Source organism: Geotrypetes seraphini, chromosome 4 (genome assembly GCF_902459505.1).
Source record: "Geotrypetes seraphini chromosome 4, aGeoSer1.1, whole genome shotgun sequence".
Classification (NCBI taxonomy): Eukaryota; Metazoa; Chordata; class Amphibia; order Gymnophiona; family Dermophiidae; genus Geotrypetes; species Geotrypetes seraphini.
In genome coordinates, this window is record NC_047087.1 from 45,970,511 (window position 1) to 45,994,879 (window position 24,369).

Genomic DNA, 24,369 nt, shown 5'->3' on the forward strand with positions numbered 1-24,369 from the left:
TTTCTCCGCGCCTCCTGCCTTTATAAGGGGAGGGCAACTGAGTGCGCGCGCGGTCAGGCCCGCCTCCTCCCCGCTCCTACCACCTTTGCCGTCGCTGGCCACCTCCTCGCTGCCCCCCCCCCCCCCTATGCCCGACTCCTCTCGCTTGCCCCTCAACCTGCTGCTTACTCCCTTCTCACACCTCATCACCCCCCATTAGCGACTCTCCGGTTCCGGGCCGGCGGGCACCTCCCATCGAAGGGGCGGGCTCGGGGCGGAGCCCGGAGTGCGGAAGTGGCAGGAGCCGCGTGGTGGCTGCCTGAGGGATGTAAACAAGGCTCGAGAGGATCTTTGGCTGGGAGCAAGAGCAGGCTGGTGCCAGTCGCTGGCTTTGCGCCGAGCCGGGCCCCAGGTTGTCGGGCTAGAGTGCGAGAGAGTGGACTGGCGCCACCGGTGCTGCTGCCCCGCTATGCTCCCGGGCTAGACGCTGTCTGTAGTTTAGCACCTCTTCCTATGCGTGTGACTTTCACCTAGCAAAACTCTGACTGTGGCAATTGTTTTTGACAACCCCTTGCTTCTAACTTGGCCTCCTTGCCCACGCCATGAAGTTCCTGCAGCTTTTTGGAATGTTAACCAACCCAGCCAGCAGATTAACTGATCCCTTTAACTGTATCCCTGATATCCTGTTTGTCTGTTTAGATTATAAACTCTTTCAAGTAAGGACTGTGTTCTTTGTGACTCTGTACAGCGCTGCGTACATCTGGTAGAGCTATAGAAATAATTAACAGTAGTAGTGTATTTGATCTACTTGTATATCTCCTTTTTAGTCTCCTAACTTAGAGTTGCATTCATGTTAGCACTATATGACAAATAATTTGTGCCTTGGTATCCTGAACTCTGTTTACCAATGCAGGAACACACAGATCAAGAAAGAAGCTTGTTTTGAAGCTGAAATTTATCAACAGGCTGGAACTGTAAGTATTGTTATGCCTGGTGCAACTGGGTCTGTTTTATTATATGAGTCAACAAATGCCAAATAGTCTGCAAAAATCTAAACTGTTGCTAGCAACTGTCAAAAACTGATAACAGGCAAAGTTACAGTTTTATAAATTCAAGAAACAAAATATCACAATTTTTAAAAATGTATATAAGCATACCTGGAATGAACCTAAGAGCCAAAAAGCAATCATCAACCTTAAAGATTTGTGTTGTGGAACATTCTGTTCTTGTGAAAATAAATTATGAATAAATATTATTTTTAAGGATGCTCAACACAACTAAGGGCTCCTTTTACTAAGCTGTGATAGCGTTTTTAGCACGCGCTAAACCCACGCTACGCGGCTAGAACTAACGCCAGCTCAATGCTGGTGTTAAGGTCTAGCACGTGTGGCAATTCAATGTGTGCTACAACCACTATTGCAGCTTAGTAAAAGGAGCCCTAAGTTTCAAACAATAATGTCTATCTTAAGGAAGGAAAACAATTTTTATAAACCCAGAATTTTACATAAACAGTTAAGCATATGAAAACCATTTGGATGAAAGGACCTGCAACTGCAGCTTTGCATAGGCCAGTGTTGGAACAAATAAGCCAGTTTCCCCATGTCATTTTTTGTTGTGATAGGCTGATGGCCTGGCAGATAAAGATACTGTATAAGCTAGTTCAGTGCCCTGCTGGGTCTTTGCAGATTAGCATGAAGGTTTAAAGTGTCAGTGACGTTTGCCTTACTAAGGGCGCCTTTTGCAAAGCGTCAAAGCATTTACATCACCGGCCGTGGTAAAAACCTCTACTGCAGCCTTGTAAAAGCCAGTGTAAATCAGTATTTTGGCCTGACTAACTGTTAACTTCACATATACAATCCATTGGATTGGGTGCATAACTTCAAACTGTATAACTTTCAGAAAGAAAGTTTAATTTTAAAGTAATTTTCCTTCAAATACGTGGTGTGGTTTTTTTCAAGTTGCAAATTAAAAAGGTCAGAGGTGTATTAGAGCATTACTGGACTAGGAAATTAAATATTCCTAAGGTTATACTTTATAATGCTATTATATTAGGGCAGTGGTCTCAAACTCGCGGCCCAGAGGCCACATGCGGCCCGCCAGGTACTATTCTGAGGCCCTCTGTATTTTTATCATAATCACAAAAGTAAAATAAAACAGTTTCTTGATCATATGTCTCTTTAGCTATAAATTACAATATTATTAATAAGACTTAGCCAAAAGGAAAGATTTATAAGCTATAAAGAGTTTTACCTCATGCAAAATTGTCATTTCTTAAATAAGACATTAACTATTTTTTCTGAGGCCTTCCAAGTACCTACAAATCCAAAATGTAGCCCTGCAAAGGGTTTGAGTTTGAGACTACTTCATTAGGGTGACTACTCGGAGAGCTCAGATGACTCTGCTGGAAAAGAATTCTAAGGTCAAATTCGTGTGTATCAACAGAGGGTTAATTTGTACAAGCAGTTCTTTCTCCTTTCCTGTAAGGCCCAAGCATATTACCTCATGCTCATGTTCTTATAAATAAATAAATATCCTACCAGCCAGAAGACTGAAATCTGGTCTACAAAGTACAAACCATAGAGCTAATTTGTAAAATATTGCATTATTATTAGTGTTGACTGGGTAAGTATATTAAAAGGCCCATGCTATTTTGGCTATAGCTCAAAAAATATTACAGTGCCAATTATACTCTTTGGGGAGGTTAACAAATCCAAAATGTATTTTGTTATTGGTTACCCTTTATTGAAACATACCAGTTCTAATGTATGGACAAAATATATTTGTGTAGGGCATAGCCTTTCTTTATGTAATGTAGGAGCTAATAGAACACACCAGTTATGTACGCAATCTTATCAAAGAACATAGTTGTAGTAGCCTTACTTAGGACTAAGAGAGTATGTTAAATACACTTACCAAAAAATGGAGAGCTTGAAATGATACGACTAATACTAAAATTCAAATGGGTTGAGCTATCAAAAGAAAAATAAACTGAACTGGAGAAATTTCTTCTGTTATTGTGCAGGTAAATTCTATGTCAGAATGTTTTATAGAGTAGCTGTTACCATGGATTCTTGTATGTTCAGCTCAAATTCCAAGAACTACTCTGTATCCATCGTTCTGATTGGCCAACTTGCATTGCAATAGAGCTGAGGTTTATATGTATATAATGAGAAATCACTCAGAAAAATGCAAGGATAATTGTGAAGGATGTTAGATGAAAAATGGAGTTATTTATTTGTTCATTTTTATAGCCCGTTCTCCCCGGAGCCCAGAACGGATTACAATAAAATAAAATTAGGTACTTGGAACTTCCCTAAATGTCCCAAAGGCTCACAATCTAGCTAAAGTACTTGAGAAAACAATTATTAAATAGTAAAGATATAACAATTCAAATAAAAAAATAAATAAAAAGAATAACACTAAAGTAAATCAAAACCTCAAAGACCCAAAGCAGTCCAAGCAAGACAGAGTAGATTGCAGGTGGAAAGGAAGAAGCAGGTCACAGCTGATATTGAAGTCCACCATCAAAATCACTGCTGGGGCAGGGACAGCTGCAGGCCCAACGGACAGCAGGGCCGATTCGTCGGGATCTCTGGCTGTGTGATGTGTCAAGGCCGCACAGATATCTTTCCTCATCAAGGCTGATCCTCCAGAATGCCTCATAGCTCCACCAGCAGTCTCCTGAATTCATGAATGAAAAAAACATTACAAAAATCCAACCCAAAATACAGTGGTACCTTGGTTTGCGAGCATAATTTGTTCCAGAAGCATGCTCGTATATCAAAGCGAATTTCCCCATAGGAAATAATGGAAACTCGGACAATTCATTCCACGTCCCAAACACTTTAATAGAAAATACAATACTGTACATACTTGTATTGCAAGATCTCATTCATTTCGAACAGTCACTACACTGCGGGTGAATTGGACGTGATGCTTTTATTACGTTCAGCTGCGCTCAGCGTGAGATGTGCGTATATTGTGCGTGCTTGAACTGCGGGTGCATGTATTATGTTCAGACGCAATCAGTGATGCGATGCACATATATTGTGCGTATTTGACGTGACGCACGTATATGTGCTCGTACTGCACGCAACGCTTGTTTATTGAGTTAAAATTTAAGAAAATGTTTTGCTCGTCTTGCAAAATACTCGTAAACCACATTACTTGCTATTCAAGGTTTGACTGTATCCTAATAGGAATTCAAGAGCCTAAAAAAAGGATATGAGGTTTTCAGCTTTCTTCTGACTATGCTAATAGGAGGCTTCTTGCAGGCTAGACCAAAGTTGAAATTGTCATAACTAGCAGCTTTCCTTACACTGGTGCACCATAAAAGGCAGATAGCTTAAAAAAAGGGTAGCTCTCTCCTTCAGCTGTCTACCTGCGTTACATATTGAGAGTGGTAAAACCCTCAAGAAGATAAGCGTACCTTATAGAAGAATTCATCCCTTGAGATAATTCTGAATATAAACCTGCCTAACTTTTAAGCACATACTCACTTAGAAGCTAACAGCCATGCAATAAAATAAAAGCAATAAATGCAATATGTCCTGGAACAGCAGGCAATACCATAAACATCAGACAGATGAAGAAAAACAATGAAATATGCTTGACAAGTGAAAGAAGCTTTCTACTTTCCTGAAAGACAGAATTTCAATTGCACATAATCAGCTTTGTTTGCTTCAAAATGATGGAAAATTGTATTACAAAACCAGCTGACAGCATCACATCCAGGACATTTAGGCCCGGATTCTGTATAGGATGCTCGGGAGGGACGTCCTATACAGAATCGGGCCTACGCCCGCCTACAATAAACCTGATTCTGTAACCAACGTCCATGTTACAGATGCCAGTTAAAGACCCAGGTTAGTGTAGACACGGCCCCTACACTTATCGTGGCAAGGGATCTCCCTGCTGCAATAGGTATAGCGGCTGCCTGTCCCCCTCCTCCCCCCCGATGATCGTCGGCAGGAGGGTACCCAACCCTTTCTCTAGGAGCATGGGCCAATGAGGCCTTAGGCATATCGGGGATGGGCCGGAAAGGGGTGGGCCTGCCTCATTTTGATGAGGCGGGCCTGCCAGCCAGACAGTAGGAAGACCCATCCGGCCGGCCAATGCTGAAAGGTTAGTGGGGGAGATCCGGGAGAGGGGGGTGTTAGTAGGGGAGGTGTCCGGAGCGGGGGCGATCTTCAAGCAGGGAGATCTCTTGTTGTAATAAGTATAACGGCTGCGTCTACTTACAATGTAGGCCAGCATTTCAAATTTTGGGGGGTCGGAGGGGGTCAATGACCACTGGTGGAGTGTGTGGGGGTTATTACTTAATTCCTCCAGTTGTTATCTGGTCAGTTTGGGTACCCTTTTAGCACTAGATGCTTCTCAAACAGATCTAGGTAAAAACATCTACAGTTTCATCCAAGACAGCCAAGGAAAGGTTTGATTATAGCAGCAAGATGTCCAAGCCACGGCGTTGTTTTTCAACTTTTCAGCATGACTCGCACCGACTCTTTCCCGGAGTTTTCCTATACGGACAATAGCTAGTTTGCGGTTTTATCTCATTCTTTCTTCATTTGGGATCCCATGATGAAGGCGTGTTTTCCGAAACACGGACCGTGTCAGGTCCACTTATTTGTTTTTAAGTGATGTTTTTAACTGCATTTTATCTATTGTTTAAATAAACTTTGCTAGCATCATTGTACGCCCGTCTGCAGTTTTCTTTGTCTTAATGATGCCTTAGGAGACCATAGTCATATCTTAATGCAAAAATGATTTTCCTTCTAGACTAGTGGTCTCAAACTCGCGGCCCGCCAGGTACTATTTTGAGGCCCTCAGTATGTTTATCATAATCCCCAAAGTAAAATAAAACAGTTTCTCAATCATATGTCTCTTTAGCTATAAATTACAAAATTATTATTAAGACTTAGGGCTCCTTTTACAAAGGTGTATTAGGTCCTTAACGCACAAAATAGCGCGCTCTAAAATGCTGCGCACGCTAGCTGCTACGCCTCCTCTTGAGCAGGCAGTAGTTTTCGGGTAATGCTCGCTAATCCGGTGTGGCACTAAAAACGCTAGCGCACCTTTGTAAAAGGAGCCCTTAACCAAAAGGAAAGATTTATGAACTACTAGCTGATGACCCGGCGTTGCACGTGTATTTAATTATAGCAATAACAGTGTAAATGGATTCAAATAAAGATACTTTATAGTGGTGAATGAAAGTATTTTTTTACAGCTTAATAAAAAGTACAATATTCAAATTATAATGTGAAATATTTGACAAAATGAATACAATACAACTAACGCAAAACGTGATTATAAACAAAATTTTTAGTTTCACCTCCTGGAGCAAGAACATATAAATTGATGGGGGAACCCACCCTTGAGCAAGCAACATAGAGTTGTGGGCCGCGAGACCCCCAGAACATATCACTCCAGTTAGTGAGGGATATGCATACCATGTTTCGTTCAAATCGGTCAAGCCGTTTTTGAATTACAGTGAGAATGGCAGCTTTTTACATTTTTTCCATTGACATGAATGGCTGAAATCTGATTTTCTGTTTGTAGCTCCGCCCACGTGTGCAGGTGGGCCGCGAGACCCCCACAACATATCACCCCAAGTAGTGAGGGATCTGCATACCAAGTTTCGTTCAAATCGGTCAAGCCGTTTTTGAATTACAGTGAAAATGGCAGCTTTTTACATTTTTTCCATTGACATGAATGGGTGAAATCTGATTTTCTGTTTGTAGCTCCGCCCACGTGTGCAGATGGGCCGCGAGACCCCCAGAACATATCACCCCAAGTAGTGAGGGATCTGCATACCAAGTTTCGTTCAAATCGGTCAAGCCGTTTTTGAATTACAGTGAGAATGGCAGCTTTTTACATTTTTTCCATTGACATGAATGGGTGAAATCTGATTTTATATTTGTAGCTCCGCCCACGTGTGCAGGTGGGCCGCGAGACCCCCAGAACATATCATCCCAGGTAGTGAGGGATCTGCATACCAAGTTGCGTTCAAATCGGTCAAGCCGTTTTTGCGTGATCGCGGCACATACACACATACATACCTCCGATTTTATATATATAGATAGACTAGCTGATGGCCCGGCGTTGCACGGGTATTTAATTATAGCAATAACACTGTAAATGGATTCAAATAAAGATACTTTATAGTGGTGAATGAAATTATACAGCTTTATAAAAAGTACAATATTCAAATTATAATGTGAAATATTTGACAAAATGAATACAATACAACTAACACAAAACTTGATTATAAACAACATTTTTAGTTTCACCTCCAGGAGCAAGAACATATAAATTCTTGGGTGAAGAGACCCCCAGAACATATCACCCCAGTTAGTGAGGGATCTGCATACCAAGTTTCGTTCAAATCGGTCAAGCCGTTTTAGATTTACTGTGAGAATGGCAGCTGTTAACATTTTTTCCATTGACATGAATGGGTGAAATCTGATGTTCTGTTTGTAGCTCCGCCCACGTGTGCAGGTGGGCCGCGAGACCCCCAGGACATATCACCCCAGGTAGTTGGAATTACTGTGAGAATGGCAGCTTTTTACATTTTTTCCATTGACATGAATGGGTGAAATCTGATTTTGTTTGTAGCTCCACCCACATGTGCAGGTGTGCAGCGAGACCCCCAGAACATATCACCCCAGGTAGTGAGGGATCTGCATACCAAGTTTCGTTCAAATCGGTCAAGCCATTTTTGAATTACTGTGAGAATGGCAGCGTTTTACATTTTTTCCATTGACATGAATGGGTGAAATCTGATGTTCTGTTTGTAGCTCCGCCCACGTGTGCAAGTGGGCCGCGAGACCCCCAGAACATATCACCCCAGGTAGTTGGAATTACTGTGAGAATGGCAGCTTTTTACATTTTTTCCATTGACATGAATGGGTGAAATCTGATTTTCTGTTTGTAGCTCCGCCCATGTGTGCAGGTGGGCGGCGAGACCCCCAGAACATATCACCCCAGGTAGTGAGGGATCTGCATACCAAGTTTCGGTCAAATCAGTCAAGCCGTTTTTGAATTACTGTGAGAATGGCAGCTCTTTACATTTTTTCCATTGACATGAATGGGTGAAATCAGATTTTCTGTTTGTAGCTCCACCCACGTGTGCAGGTGGGCAGTGAGACCCCCAGAACATATCACCCCAGGTAGTGATGGATCTGCATATCAAGTTTTGTTCAAATCGGTCCCACAGCTTTTTACATTTTTCCCATTGACTTGAATGGGTGAAATCAGATTTTCTGTTTGTAGCTCCGCTCACGTGTGCAGGTGGGCCGCGAGACCCCCAGAACATATCACCCCAGGTAGTGAGGATCTGCATACCAAGTTTCGTTCAAATCGGTCCCACAGCTTTTTACATTTTTTCCATTGACTTGAATGGGTGAAATCTGATTTTCTGTTTGTAGCTCCGCCCACGTGTGCAGGTGGGCCGCGAGACCCCCAGAACATATCACCCCAGGTAGTGAGGGATCTGCATAGCAAGTTTCGTCCAAATTGGTCACAGTGAGAATGGCAGCTTTTTACATTTTTTCCATTGACATGAATGGGTGAAATCTGATTTTCTGTTTGTAGCTCCGCCCACGTGTGCAGGAGGGCCGCGAGACCCCCAGAACATATCACCCCAGGTAGTGAGGGATCTGCATACCAAGTTTCGTTCAAATCGGTCAAGCCGTTTGTGAATTACTGTGAGAATGGCAGCTTTTTACATTTTTTTCCATTGACATGAATGGGTGAAATCTGATTTTCTGTTTGTAGCTCCGCCCACATGTGCAGGTGGGCCGCGAGACCCCCAGAACATATCATCCCAGGTAGTGAGGGATCTGCATACCAAGTTTCGTTCAAATCGGTCAAGCCTTTTGTGAATTACTGTGAGAATGGCAGCTTATTACATTTTTTCCATTGACATGAATGGGTGAAATCAGATTTTCTGTTTGTAGCTCCGCCCACGTGTGCAGGGGGGTCGCGAGACCCCAAGAACATATCACCCCAGGTAGTGAGGGATCTGCATACCAAGTTTCGTTCAAATTGGTCAAGACGTTTTTGAATTACTGTGAGAATGGCAGCTTTTTACATTTTTTCCATTGACATGAATGGGTGAAATGTGATTTTCTGTTTGTAGCTCCGCCCACGTGTGCAGGAGGGCCGCGAGACCCCCAGAACATATCACCCCAGGTAGTGAGGGATCTGTATACCAAGTTTCGTTCAAATGGGTCAAGCCGTTTGTGAATTACTGTGAGAATGGCAGCTTTTTACATTTTTTCCATTGACATGAATGGGTGAATTCTGATTTTCTGTTTGTAGCTCCGCCCATGTGTGCAGGTGGGCCGCGAGACCCCCAGAACATATCACCCCAGGTCGTGAGGGATCAGCATACCAAGTTTAGTTCAAATCGGTCCCACAGCTTTTTATATTTTTCCCATTGACTTGAATGGGTGAAATCTGAAGTTATGTTTGTAGCTCCGCCCACGTGTGCAGTTGGGCCGCGAGATCCCCAGAACATATCATCCCGGGTAGTGAGGGATCCGCATACCAAGTTTCGTTCAAATCGGGCAAGCCGGTTTTGCAGAGGCAGTTTTTACATTTTTTCCATTGACATGAATGGGTGAAATTTGATTTTATGTTTGTAGCTCTGCCCACATGTGCAGGTGGGCCGTGAGACCCCCAGAACATATCACCCCAGGTAGTGAGGGATCCGCATACCAAGTTTCGTTCAAATCGGGCAAGCCGGTTTTGCGGAGGCAGTTTTTACATTTTTTCCATTGACATGAATGGGTGAAATCTGATTTTCTGTTTGTAGCTCCGCCCAGGTGTGCAGGTTGGCCGCGATACCCCCAGAACATATCACCCCAGGTAGTGAGGGATCTGCATACCAAGTTTCGTTCAAATCGGGCAAACCGTTTTTGCGTTGGCAGCTGTTTTACATTTTTTCCATTGACATGAATGGGTGAAATCTGATTTTATGTTTGTAGCTCCGCCCACATGTGCAGGTGGGCCGTGAGACCCCCAGAACATATCACCCCAGGTAGTGAGGGATCGGCATACCAAGTTTCGTTCAAATCGGGCAAGCCGTTTTTGCGTTGGCAGCTCTTTACATTTTTTTCCATTGACATGAATGGGTGAAATACGATTATCTGTTTGTAGCTCCGCCCACGTGTGCAGGTGGGCCGCGAGACCCCCAGAACATATCATCCCGGGTAGTGAGGGATCTGCATACCAAGTTTCGTTCAAATCGGTCAAGCCGTTTTTGCGTAATCGCGGCACATACATACATACATCCGATTTTATATACAGTGGTGCCTCGCACAGCGAACGCCTCGCACAGCGAACGCTGCGCACAACGAACTTTATGTCGTGATCCGTATAACGTACTTCGTTTCACACAACGAAGTCGCCCGAGCTGCATACTTCCGGGGTTCCTGCGGGGTTGGATCGCAGCGGGGTTGGTCGAGCCGCGAGGGTAGTCTCCTTCTCCTTACCTGCCCTGTCGCAGCCGCACACAGCCGAACGGAAATCTTCCCGATGTCAGCGCTGACGTCGGAGGGAGGGCTTAAGCAAAGCCCTCCCTTCCTCCGACGTCAGCGCTGACATCAGGAAGACTTCCGGTCGGCTGTGTGCGGCTGCGGCAGGGCAGGTAGGAAGAAGGCAATGGCGAACGAAAGAGGGGGGAGGGGGCGGTCCGCCCCGAAGAATGTGCACAGATGGTCAGGTCCCCCGATCGACCGACAACAGGCCCGGCCGACAAACCTCCCTGCCCTGTAGCCGCGAATCTAAATTACCTCTTACAGCAGCTTCAATAATCCAGCTGCTGTAAGAAGGTAATTTAGATTCGCGGCTACAGGACAGGGAGATTTGTCCGACCGGGCCTGTTCTGTTGTCGGTCGGGTGCAAAAGCGCCACAAAGGTGGAGGCAGGGAGGGAGGAAAGGTGGAGTGGAGAAAGCACATGTTGGAGCAGGGGATGAGAGGGAGGGAGAGAAGGGGAAATATTGGACAAGGGCAGAAGGGATGCTAAATCATAGGGTGACAGGCAGAGAGAACAACAGGAAAAAGAGTGGAAGCAATCTTGAACCCTGAGGGTGAGGGCAGAGAGAGGTGGTGAGATGATTGATCATGGGGAGAGGGACAAAAGGGAATAGAGATGGGATAGGAAGATAGTGGAAGTAAAAGGACAGGGAGATGTATGTTTTTAGATGTATCTAAATAAAAATAATAACAAAAAATTTATCTTTTTTATGTCATCTTAGCATATTTTATGCTGCAGAACGAATTATTTTTTTTTACATGTATTCCTATGGGAAAACGCGTTTCACATAACGAACGTTTCACATAACAAACTTGCTCCTGGAACCAATTAAGTTCGTTGTGTGAGGCACCACTGTATATAGATAAAGAGTTTTACCTCATGCAAAATTGTCATTTCTTTAATAAGACATTAAATATTTTTTCTGAGACCCTCCAAGTACCTACAAATCCAAAATGTGGCCCTGCAAAGGGTTTGAGTTTGAGACCATTGCTCTAGACCAGTGGCTCAAACTCAAACCCTTTGGAGGGCCACATTTTGGATTTATAAATTCTTGGAAGGCCTCAGAAAAAAATAGTTAATGTCTTATTAAGGAAATGAAAATTTTGCATAAGGTAAAACTCTTTGTAGTTTATAAATCTCTCCTTTTGGATGTCTTAATAATAATGTAATAATGTAATTTATAGCTGTTTTATTTTACTTTTGTGATTATAATAAACATACTGAGGGCCTCAAAATAATACTTGGCGGACCGCAGGTTTGAGACCACTGCTCTAGACCAAGGGTGCCCATAGTTTTTGGGCTTGCAAGCTACTTTTAAAATGACCAAGTCAAAATGATCTACCAACAATAAAATTTTAAAAAACAGAAAGCATACTGTATGCAGAGAAAATGTTAATTATCATTTATATTCCAGGGTTTTTTCAAAGAGGTCAAGGCAGATGACTCCTATGCACTGTCACCTCAGTAACAACTATACAAAAATAGACAAATATACCCCCTTCCCTTTTTACTAAATTGCGATATCAGTTTTTAGCACAGGGAGCTGCGTTGAATGCCCTGTGCTGCTCTCAATGCTCATAGGCTCCCTGCGCTAAAAACCTTTCTTTTTTTCCTCTCTTCGTTTCCCCTTTCTTTCTTTCTGTTTCCCTTCTTTCCTTCTGCCTCCCTGCCTGCCTCCTTTCTTTCTTTCTCCATGTCCTCCCCCAAGCCACTGCTGCTGCCATCGGGGAACAGGCCCCCAAGCTACCACCGCCCCAAGCTCAACCCTGCAGAAGCGTAGGGCCAACCAGCATTCCTCTCCCCGACGTCAATTCTGCCGTTGGAGAGGAAGTTCCAGGCCAGCTAGGCAGCGATTGGCTGGCCTGGAACTTCCTCTCCGATGGCAGAATTGACGTCAGGGAGAGGAAGGCTGATCGGCCAGGTAGATCGCGAAGGCAAAGGCAACGCGTGTCTATCACGGAGCTTGGGATGGGCTTCGCGATCTACAGGAAGATCACGATCAATGTTTTGGGCACCCCTGCTCTAGACAAAGAAAACTGCATAGTGCAGACGCAAACAACAAAGTCCTCCAGATGACGGTTAAACATCTATCAACAACTTCCAATCACTTATGTGACAAAGAAGAAGTTGGGAAAGTACAGTGGGGAATTATAAATTAGAAAAAGGGACCAAGTAGCACACATATCTGAATTTCTTGTGGATTTGAACCCACCACCTGGTGAAGATAGAGCAAGCAGCATTAACCAGTGACCCATAGCAGCTGCTCAGTAGGAGAGTATGCCCATCTTGTGGGGAAGGGGGTCTGCAGTGTGCAGACAGATGAGAGGGTTCTCGCTGCATATTTATATTATGGTTTTGATGTGTCCGATAGCAGACCACCCCCTAGACCCTCCCATAAGATCTATGAATGTAAATACATTGTTACAAAGATTTACATTACTGGATCTCATTCGATACAAGGTATATCCCACGCCAATAGGTGCACTGTCCTGAATCATGCCTAACGGCACCTATCTGGAGCTGTCTGAAAAATAGACCAACTTTCAACACGTTTAAAATATAGGCAGGGAAATAGGTGCCTACTTGCTGCCATTCTCTAAGAAGCCACCTAAATGAAAACCATGCCCATCTCGTTAAGCACCTGTCCATAAATTTATAGGCACCCTATTCCAGAATCGTGGTCTACGGATAGGTGCCTACTTTTCAGTTAAGCCTCGTTAACAGCGCTGATTAAGCTTGTTATCCAATTAATGGAGGCACCTCCAATATAGGCACCTATCTGTAGGCACCATTTATAAAATCTGACCCAAAGGATGAACGCAACTAGAACTGGTAATTTTCTTAAAATAAAAGATAGACATTTTGCTGTTTCAGAAAGGGTCATTTTCTCTACTGGATTTTTTAATGTTTTTCCCAAAATGTCCACACTCAGACTTAGGCTCTCTTTTATATGACAACTAACCCCCTCTTTTACTAAGGTGTGCTAACCGATTAGCGCATGCTAAACGCTAACGCATGCATGTTAGTCTATGGACGCGTTAGCGTTTAGCGCGTGCCAATTGGTTAGCGCACCTTAGTAAAAGAGTCATATAAAAAATGCCCCTCCACGTTACCAAAAAACAAAGGAAATTTCATCCATCCCAATTTTTGACTTTATTTCTTGTTGACTGAATTGACATGCTCCAGATTGTTTCCGATACATGCATGCAACTGCTGTGCCTGCAGGCATCAGAGAGTACCTAACCTGTATGGAGGTTTCCGTGGAGAGAGAATTTTCAATCTCCTTGCTGTGTTTGAAAAGCTGAGATGGGGAAGGCGAACAGAAAACTTGTTTAAGGTTCATAGCTTCATATGCTCTTGTCGTAGTTACTATAGTTCTTGAGCAGATGACGACTCCCTTTCCAGAGAAAGATGCTGAAAGAGTAAAAAAGGTATAAAAAGTAAATGCCAGAATGTGATACTTCATAATTCTGTGATTCCCTGTGCCTTGCTTTTAAAATAAATGGAAGTGAGAAAGATGCATTGTTCAAACCCAGCACAGAGCGAAAATTGAATATTAGTGTGTACAATGAAGGTGGTATGCCTCTCATTTTGACCCCGGATTTTGTGTTCAATATATAATTTTATCACATGCTAGCATGAACATACTATATCTATCACATAAGGACATAAGCAGTGCCTATGCTGGGTCAGACCAGCGGCGGCCTATCAGGTCAAGGATAGAAACATAGAAACATAGAAATAGACGGCAGATAAGGGCCCACGGCCCATCCAGTCTGCCCACCTTAATGTCCCTCCCCTACCTTTGCCCTGTGAATAGATCCCATGTGCCGATCCCATTTGGCCTTAAAATCAGGCACGCTGCTGGCCTCAATCACCTGTAGTGGAAGACTATTCCAGCGATCAACCACTCTTTCAGTGAAAAAGAATTTCCTGGTGTCACCTCGTAGTTTCCTGCCCCTGATTTTCAACGGATGCCCTCTTGTTGTCGTGGGACCCTTGAAAAAGAAGATATCTTCCTCCGCCTCGATGCGGCCCGTAAGATACTTGAACGTCTCGATCATGTCTCCCCTCTCTCTGCGCTCCTCGAGCGAGTATAGCTGTAATTTGTCAAGCAGTTTTTCATATGGTAGATCCTTGAGTCCCGAGACCATCCGGGCGGCCATCCTTTGCACCGACTCCAGTCTCAGCACATCCTTGCGATAATGCGGCCTCCAGAATTGCACACAGTATTCCAGGTGGGGCCTCACCATGGATCTATACAATGGCATAATGACTTCCGCCTTACGACTGACGAAACCCCTTCATATGCAGCCCATGATTTGTCTTGCCTTGGACGAAGCCTGCTCCACTTGATTGGCAGACTTCATGTCCTCACTGACGATTACCCCCAAGTCTCGTTCTGCTACCGTTTTTGCTAGGATCTCGCCATTAAGGGTATAAGACTTGCATGGATTCTGGCTGCCCAGGTGCATAACTTTGCATTTTTTGGCATTGAAGTTGAGTTGCCATGTCCTAGACCATCGCTCCAGTAGGAGTAGGTCGTGCATCATGTTGTCGGGCACTGAATCTTCGTCTGTTGTGCATTTGCCCACTACATTACTCAGTTTGGCGTCATCGGCGAATAATGTTATTTTACCTCGAAGCCCTTCTGCCAAGTCTCTTATAAAGATGTTGAATAGGATTGGGCCCAAGACTGAGCCCTGTGGTACTCCACTAATCACCTCCGTCATTTCGGAGGGGGTGCCGTTCACCACCACCCTTTGGAGCCTACCTCCAAGCCAGCTCCCAACCCATTTCGTCAATGTGTTACCTAATCCTATAGAACTCATCTTGCTCAGTAACCTGCGGTGTGGTACGCTATCGAATGCTTTGCTAAAGTCCAGGTACACGATGTCCAGGGACTCCCCAATATCCAGCTTCCCCGTCACCCAGTCAAAGAAGCTGATCAGGTTGGATTGGCAGGATCTCCCCTTAGTAAATCCATGTTGTCGGGGATCCCGTAGATTCTCCTCATCCAGGATCTTATCTAATTGGTGTTTGATTAGAGTTTCCATTAGTTTGCTCACTATCGATGTTAGACTCACTGGTCTGTAGTTTGCTGTCTCCATCTTTGAGCCTTTCTTGTGGAGTGGAATGACATTAGCCGTCCTCCAGTCCAACGGGACGCTGCCTGTACTAAGGGAGAGGTTGAAGAGCGCGGACAATGGCTCCGCCAAGACATCACTCAGCTCCTTAAGCACCCTGGGGTGCAAGTTGTCCGGCCCCATTGCTTTGTTAACCTTGAGCTTTGACAGCTCACCGTAGACACTGCTGGGCGTAAACTCAAAGTCACTAAACGGGTCAACTGAGACAACCCTTGTCTGTAGCTGAGGGCCGAGCCCTGGCGCTTCTCGGGTGAAGACTGAGCAGAAGTATTCATTTAATAGTTGGGCTTTTTCCGAACCCTTTTCCACATAGTCTCCGTCTGGTTTCCTAAGACGTACAATCCCGCCTGAGTTTTTTCTTCTATCACCGATATACCTGAAGAAGGATTTATCTCCCTTCTGGATGTTCTTTGCTAGAGACTCCTCCATGAGGAATTTAGCCTCCCTGACTGCTGTTTTGACGGCTTTTGATTTAGCCAGGTAGTCTTCTCTAGAGTCCTGCTTCCCTGATTGTTTGTAAGAGATGAATGCTTTTTTCTTCTCCTTGATCAGGTCTGAGATCTCCGCAGTAAACCACTGTGGCTTATTGTTCCTTCGCCGTTTACTTACTGATTTTACATAGCGGTTTGTTGCTTCTTGTATGGTTGCTTTCAAAGTCGACCACATGTCTTCCACGTTATCGGTTTCTTCTTGGCTTTGTAGTGCCTGGTGAACGAAGTCTCCCATTTCTTTGAAATTTGTGTCCTTGAATTTGAGGACTTTGGTTAGTGTAGTAGATTTAGTGAAACCTTTCCTGATATTGAACCATACCATGTTGTGGTCACTGGAGGCCAATGTGTCGCCCACCGAGACCTCTGTGACACTTTCTCCATTGGTAAGTATCAGGTCCAGTATTGCCTGATCCCTTGTCGGTTCCAACACCAGTTGCCTGAGGCTTGCTCCTTTCATAGAGTTTAATAGCCTCCTGCTGCTGCCGGAAGCAGAGGTAAGTGTAACCCAATCCACATCAGGCATGTTGAAGTCACCTAGCAATACTGTGTCCCCACGCAAGGTGATATTTTCTATATCTTCGATTATTTCCATATCCAGGTCATCCTGTTGTCTTGGGGGTCTGTAAATTACACCAAGATACAAGCATTTGTCCTTCCCTCTGGCCAAATTAACCCAAAGGGATTCCCCAGTATACTGGACATCTGAGATTCTCGTGACCTTAATGTCATCTTTAGTATATAATGCTACACCCCCTCCCATCCTACCCTCTCTGTCCCGGCGAAGCAAGTTGTAACCCGGTATGACCATGTCCCACCCGTGGGAGTCTGTGAGCCAGGTTTCGGATATCGCCACCACATCCAGGTCGGCATTCCTTATTTCTGTTTCCAATTCCAGGATCTTGTTTCCTAAACTGTGTGTGTTGACGTACATAGCCCTCCATGTTATATTTTTGTTATGTCTCAGTGGGGATATTCCTGTTTGAGCTATTTGAACACCTTTAGCATTGTTTGTGTTATTTGTGCTTTCCTGAGGCTCAGAACCACAATGTGTACTCCCCATATACCCAGAACTACAGTGTGTACCCCCCCTAGACCCGGAATTACAATGTGACCCATAAATATGATGTGACCCTACTCCCGACTCAAAAGTGTGTGCACTCACCCCTGACCCAGAATTTCGGTGTCTACTTTCCTCAGCCTCATAAATGTATTGGCATTTTAATTCGCCTGGTATATTGTTTGTGCCTGTACCCTCCCCCGACTTACCTAGTTTAAAGCCCTGTGGAGTAGGCGGGCTAGGCGGTGTCCAAGGACATTCTTCCCTCTTCTGGTTAGGTGTAGCCCGTCGTGTCCCTGTAGTCCTTGCAATGCTTCTCCATGGTGCAGAAACCCGAAGTTCATCTCCTTGCACCATCTGCACTATGCAGGATCTGCATAGTAGTTCTCTATCAGTACCCCTCAATCCCCTTTTCCTTCAGGAAATCATCCAATCCTCTATCTATACCCTTCAATCCCCTTATCCTTCAGGAATTCATCCAAACCCTTCTTTTAACCCTGTAGCGTACTCTGTCGTATCACACCCTCTGGAAGCACATTCCAGGTGTCCACCACCCTTTGGGTGAAGAATAATTTCCTAGTATTGGTTCTGAATCTGTCCCCTCTTAACTTTTCCGAATGCCCCCTCATTCTTGTATGTTTCAAAATTTTGAAAAATCTGTCCCTCTCCACTTTCTCCATGCCCTTCATGATCTTGTAAGTCTCTATCATGTCCCCTCTAAGCCTCCACTTTTCCAAGGAAAAGAGGCCCAGTTTCTCCAATCTTTCAGCATATGTTAGGGTTTCCATACCCTTTATCAGTCGCGTCGCTCTCCTCTGAACCCTCTCGAGTATCGCCATATCCTTCTTAAGGTACGGCGACCAGAATTGGACGCAGTACTCCAGATGCGGGTGCACCATTGCCCGATATAGCGGCAGGATAACGTCTGCTGTTCTGTTCGCCTTTTTTGAGGCCACTGCACACTGCGCCGACGGCTTCATTGATCTGTCTACCATTACCCCAAAGTCTTTCTCAAGGCTACTATCACCCATCACCCTGATTGTTTTTCTCATTAGCACTGCTAGGGTCTAAGGAGTGTCATATAAGAAATGTGAATAGGTTGGAGACCTTAGTGCATTTTTTAGGTACTCGGGCCCAGATTCTCAGAATTTTAACGCCGTTGCTAAACTGGTTTCCGATGGTTTAGCCTGCACGGATTTTAGTGGCGGATTATCAAAATGGCTTATCTCTGTCTTTGTGCACTTTCTAGCAGTCTCCGACACTGCCATGCAAATGGGCTCTTCATCATTAAAATGAGCACTCCGGTGGATTCTTTAAAATCGCCGAGCCATTTTCTAAGAGCGGCGTCTGCTTTTGGCGACAAAAATCAGCGACTGGTCCAGGGGTGCCAGTACAGTGAGTGACAGCACTGTTTTAAACCCCGGCACTCTCTCCCACTGCCACATAACACTCCCCTCCCCACATGGTGTAGCAAAAGGGGGGGAGGAGGGGAAGTGACTGCCTTAGTCATTAGGGAGTGTGTTGATGGGAAAAGCAAGGTTTGAATCATGATTGCTCTAACTATTAGGCCATCTTTCCCTCCATCCCTCGAGAAACAGGCATGTCATTTTTTATTAGCCTTTTTCTTTACTGTCTATTTAAATTGCTTTCGTAAGGTTTGAATTTCATCCGAGCAGAAGGTTTTGTCTTCTCCCCTGTTGCTGATGAAGGCATTATCGATGCCTTTGCTGGCGATATGCTGAGATATCGTAGGCAGATTGGAGCAAAGCATGTGCAGATTTTTGCTGACATCAAGAAGAAATGCACCTGTCTAAAAATGTTTCTGTATCTCACGTAGTAGGGATCTGATATTCCTGCTTATCTCATTGCATGCATGCACATGTCACTATGAACTGTGGGAGAGTCTGCCTTATTGGAAATGATCACATTTTTTGTGACATTTGAAAAATTTGTTCTTCAGAATAACTCATTTCAAACTTACAAATAAGAACACAGCTTGGCATTTTCAAGCAGTGGAATTTACAAATAGCTTTGTCTGTTAACATTATTTTCCACCTGATTGAATAGTTCTTCCAGCTCCTTTGTTTGCAAATAAAGCTTGTCAAGACCACAGACCTTATTTTCAGCCTTCTTTTGTGACTACCCAAAGTACTGTTTTGAAAGTGGCTCTGACTAATGTGGTTCCGAACATTAACTAGTATGTTTGGGACATATGTAATTGAATTATGGTAGTACCGCCTCTGCTTGTAATGAAGGTTAGATACTGTGGTGCATTGTCCTGCAGGACCAGATAAAACAGGGGGGTGGGGGAGAAGGGGGAGGGGGGGAACTGTGCTTTATTGGAAAGAGACATATTTACATATGTAACTGAAAAAGTTTAGAGCAGGATTTCTTAGTTAATAGAGTAGGAAAATAGATAGTGATTTGTTCTGTGGAGGTAAGTACAGAACAGAGAGAACATGGGGGCCCACTCATTTGGTTAATAGTTAACGTGACTCTTTAAAATGTATTCCTTGATTGAGATGTTGCAGTATCTCTTATTTTGTTTGCTGCCCAAGATCTAAAGAGATTCACATTATCATCATTGGTTTAGGCTGTAGCTTTGAACCATTGTTATAAAAAAGAATCTAAGGTAAAGAATCTGTGCTTCTAATGAGTGGATTATTCTAATTGTATTTTAATAACTAATATGGTTAGAGGGGGTACTGTCAAGCACCAAGATTCTGATGCAGAAAGCTACTGCAGATGAAAGCACATGGGACAGGATTCACTAAACCTTCAAACCGTGCACGATCCGTTTCCGTTTGCATGCCGGCTGACAAATTCAGTAAAGGCCTGCATACAAATGGAGTCGATCGTTAGCACGCCCCCTACCCACGGCCAGAGTGATCCCCGCTCATGCGCACACCCTGACAGTAGTGATAGGAGAAGCAGCCTCCTGTCAGTGCTGTCAGGGCTCAGCCCAGCCCAGATCTCTCTTACCTGCTCCCGGACTCTCCTGCTCTCTGCCGCCGTTCCCTGCAGTGCAAGCCCATGGTTTAAAAATGGGCCTGCACTGCGGGAAATGGCGGCAGAGAGCAGGAGAGTCCAGCGAGTAGGGAAGAGATATCGGGCACCAGCCCGACACCCCCTCCAGATCCCGATCTCTCCTGCCTGCTCCGGACTCTCCTGCTCTCTGCCGTTGTTCCCTGCAGTGCAAGTCCGTGGTTTTAAAATGGGCCTGCACTGCGGGGAACGGCGGCAGAGAGCAGGAGAGTCCAGCGAGCAGGGAAGAGATATCGGGCACCAGCCCGACACACTGGCCCTGCCCGACACCCCCTCCAGACCCCGATCTCTCCTGCCTGCCCCCGGACTCTCCTGCTCTCTGCCGCCGTTCCCCGCAGTGCAAGTCCGTGGTTTTAAAATGGGCCTGCACTGCGGGGAACGGCAGCAGAGAGAAGGAGATTCCGGGAGCAGGCAAGAGAGAGATAGGGCACTGACCTGACACACCGGCCCTGCCCGTACCCACCCTCCCCCAGGCCCCGATCTCTCCTGCCTGCCTGCCCTGCTCTGCCCAGAACTCTCCCTCCTGCCCGTGACCAGCACCACACAGCCCATGGCATGGCCAGCATGGCCTACCCCCGGCACAAAAAAGTTGGGAGCAGGAGGGGTACTCAGTCCCTCCTGCTCCTAGGCCTCCCTGCAGTAGTCGGGTTTGTCAGTAGTAAAACCCGACTCGAAATAGCCTAGCAATTGTTAGTGAATCAATCGCTTGGCTATTTTAAGAACATAAGAACATAAGAAGTTGCCTCCACTGAGGTTTTTATTAATGGGATTTTATTAATTTGCATGGAACGATCGGGATCGGATCGCTTCAGGCGTTAGTGAATAATGCAGGAGGGAAATCTGGTCGTAAAGGGCTCGCAAACCGATCGGTACATGATCGGTTTGCGTAGTGAATCTAGGCCATAGTTAGTTTGACATCTGCACAGAATTTTGTGGGCACACAATGTAAAAGATTGTAATAGCCAGACACCAAATTTTGGTATGGCCTGAGTCCAACATGATGCCCCCACCTGACATCTCTCCTTCCCTCCCAGGTGATCAGGAGTCACTTATCTCCACTCTCCTGACCACCCCCTCCCCAACCTTTAAATCCATCAGACCCAGTAGCCCGTTCTCATGGTGGCCAATCCAGGTCACTAGTACCTGGCCAAAATCCAAGGACTAGCATTATTCCATGCTACCGATCCAGGGGAAGCAGTGACTTCCCCATGTCTTTCTCAGTAAGACTATGGACTTTTCCTCCAGGAAACTGTCCAAACCTTCTTAAAACCAGCTACGCTATCTGCTGTTACCACATCCTCTGGCAACACGTTCCAGAGCTTAACTATTCTCTGAGTGAAAAAAATTTTCCTCCTATTAGTTTTAAAAGTATTTCCCTGTAACTTCATCAAGTGTTCCCTAGTCTTTGTAATTTTTGACGGAGTGAAAAATCGATTCACTTGTACTTGTTCTACGCCACTCAGGATTTTGTAGACTTCAGTCATATCTCTCCTCAGCCGTGTCTTTTCCAAGCTGAAGAGCCCTAACCGTTTTAGTCTTGCCTCATACAAGAGGAGTTCCATCCCATGTATCATCTTGGTCGCTCTTCTTTGAACCTTTTCTAGCGCCACTATATTTTGCTTGAGATAAGGAGACCAGAATTGAATGCAATACTCCAGATGAGGTCGCACCATGAAGTGATACAGAGGCATTATAACATTCTTAGTCTTGTTAACCATTCCTTTTTTAATAACTCTTAGTATCCTGTTTACTTCTTTGGCTGCCGCCACACATTGGGCAGAAGGTTTCATCGTCTTTTCTACGATGACACCCAGATTCTTTTCTTGGGCGCTAACCCCCCAAGGTGGACCCTAGCATCTGGTAATTGTGATTTAACACAGTTTTTTTGAGAATCCTGCCCTTAGTCTCTCTTAATATAGGGACAAATGCAGAAAGTTTTTGTTAGAGCTGTGTGCCAAAAGCTGAAAGTACAGCTTCTAATACCAAAATTAATTTTGCTTGAGAATGCAATAAGCTAAATTATGCAAATTTGATGTCAGCACAATTTGTACACTTATCAGGGAGAGCACACTAGGTGCATGTGCTAAATTCTGCACCTAATTTACTGGTGCTTAACATAGACCCATACCAACGCCTAAGTCATTCCACACCCATTGTTCACCCCCTAACCACACCCACTTTTCAGTTAGGAACCACTTTGAGCTTAGCCCCCCCCCCCCTCAAAATGAACATTTCCTTTGCTGTAGCTGGTGGGACATTTTAGTTTTCCATCATCTTGGTCCATTTCTGCTTTTGGCTATCTTCTACTAATTTTCATTCCAGGCTTCGGGAACTCTGGTTCCATCCCCATGGGAGTCCCATGAGCCTGGTGGGGGGATCCTCATGGGAGTCCCATAGATCTGGAAGTGATCCCTGTGGGGTTCCCGCAATCCCTGTTCCCATACAGACCTCTACTCTCTACCCCCAAACATGCCCCACCACACAAAAAAAATTTTTGCATGCGGTTAGTATGCCCCACAATATTCATTTCTTGCTGTGGTGAACAGCTTTTTAAAAAGGTCCCTTGTCTTTAAAGGTTGCCAAAACAACATATAGTTGGTATCTATATATCTTGAAAAGCACATTTTCACAAGTATAGCACTGCTTTATCCATGGATTTGGCTTTTAATATTGATAATTTATATTTAAATACACCATGTATTTCTGTATTGCATAATTTTCCTGTTCCCATGTGAAACACATTTGGGGGGAAGTTATCAATGTGAGCTACTATTCAGATGTATACTTTAACCCCAATTATTAGTAATTAGATTCATTGCATTATGTTAAAATAGCATGAGTCTATGGTAATGGTTGTCCACATTGATAATTTTTCCTCTTAATCTATGTAATGTAATTAGCTGGCAGTGTCATCTGTCTGCCAGCAGATGGCAGAGAGAGAAAGAGCACAGATCAGTTCAGTGATCAGTGATCAGCATCCATCTGCATCCATATCAAAGTGCTCTATTTTGATGAGCTGCTAGGGTTGGGGTTGGGTTTGGCTTGGGGAATGTGCATGGATTTCATCTAGTTTAATAGAATTTAACATACAGAACTGACCCCCCTCTTTTTCAAAGCCATGCGACAAAAGCCTTGAAGCCCTTTAAATCCCTATGGATTAAGCAAAAATTAACTCAAGATGAATGATAAGAATGAAACAAACTACACTTCTCCCTCCATATTCACAAAGGTTAGGGTCAAAGACATCCTGCAAATAACAAAAAATTGCAAATACATTTTTTTTCTTTCATATTCGTGGGGTTTGGTGGTATAGCCCTCACGAATACCATGAATTCACGAATAAAACCGTTCTATTTGATAAATTCCTTGCTTAATGAGATCACCTCTCTCAGGTTTTTGTTTTTTTTTCTTCACCTTATAACCCCATTGTATTATGTAACATCTTTCTTCTCTCATGTATTCTTTCACCATGTTTCTCCAATTCATGATGTAACTTCCTTCTTCTTGCATTTTGTAATTCGCTGATTGTCCAGCCTTCTTTCTATATGAACCGCCTAGAAGTCAGTTTGACTACGGCGGTATAGAAAAATAAAGTTATTATTATTTTATGTGAGCATAAACTGACCACGCTGAAGCAAGTGCTGAACTTTTCTCTCTGCACCCCTTTCTCCAACACTGCAGTTTGCCCGACCATGCTGAAAAAAAGCGCTGAACTTTTTTCTTGGCATTCCAGGATGATGTCATTCGGGGGCAGAGTCAGCAAGATGAAAACCGTGAATAATCAAAATCGTGAGTGTCGAACCCATGAATATGGAGGAAGAAGTGTAAAGAAGAACATTAGCAAATTTCCCTTTATCCCTCATAATAAATTCACAGCTCTCTGTCAGATACATTGTTAATCACAATATACACTTGTACACCATAGATTTGAATAATTTACTCTGAAATCTTCATTTGGAGTTAGATTGCCTTATGTTTTCTCTCTCTCTCTCTCTTTTTTTTTTTTTTTTAAATGCTAACTGAATGGTAGGGTGGTTCTTAGTTCTAGCTGGCACAATAAGAAAGAGAGAATTCCTGCTGTCTGTGTCTCCAGCAGTTGTCCACTTGT

At 44.3% G+C, this 24,369-nt stretch overlaps 1 long non-coding RNA gene across 1 annotated transcript; it reads left to right on the forward strand.

The window, feature by feature from the left end:
- Positions 1 to 97: 97 nt before the first annotated feature.
- Positions 98 to 24,369, forward strand: LOC117359433. The gene is made up of 3 exons (XR_004539234.1): positions 98 to 695; positions 893 to 953; positions 23,995 to 24,369. It is a non-coding gene; the product is annotated as an uncharacterized LOC117359433 (long non-coding RNA).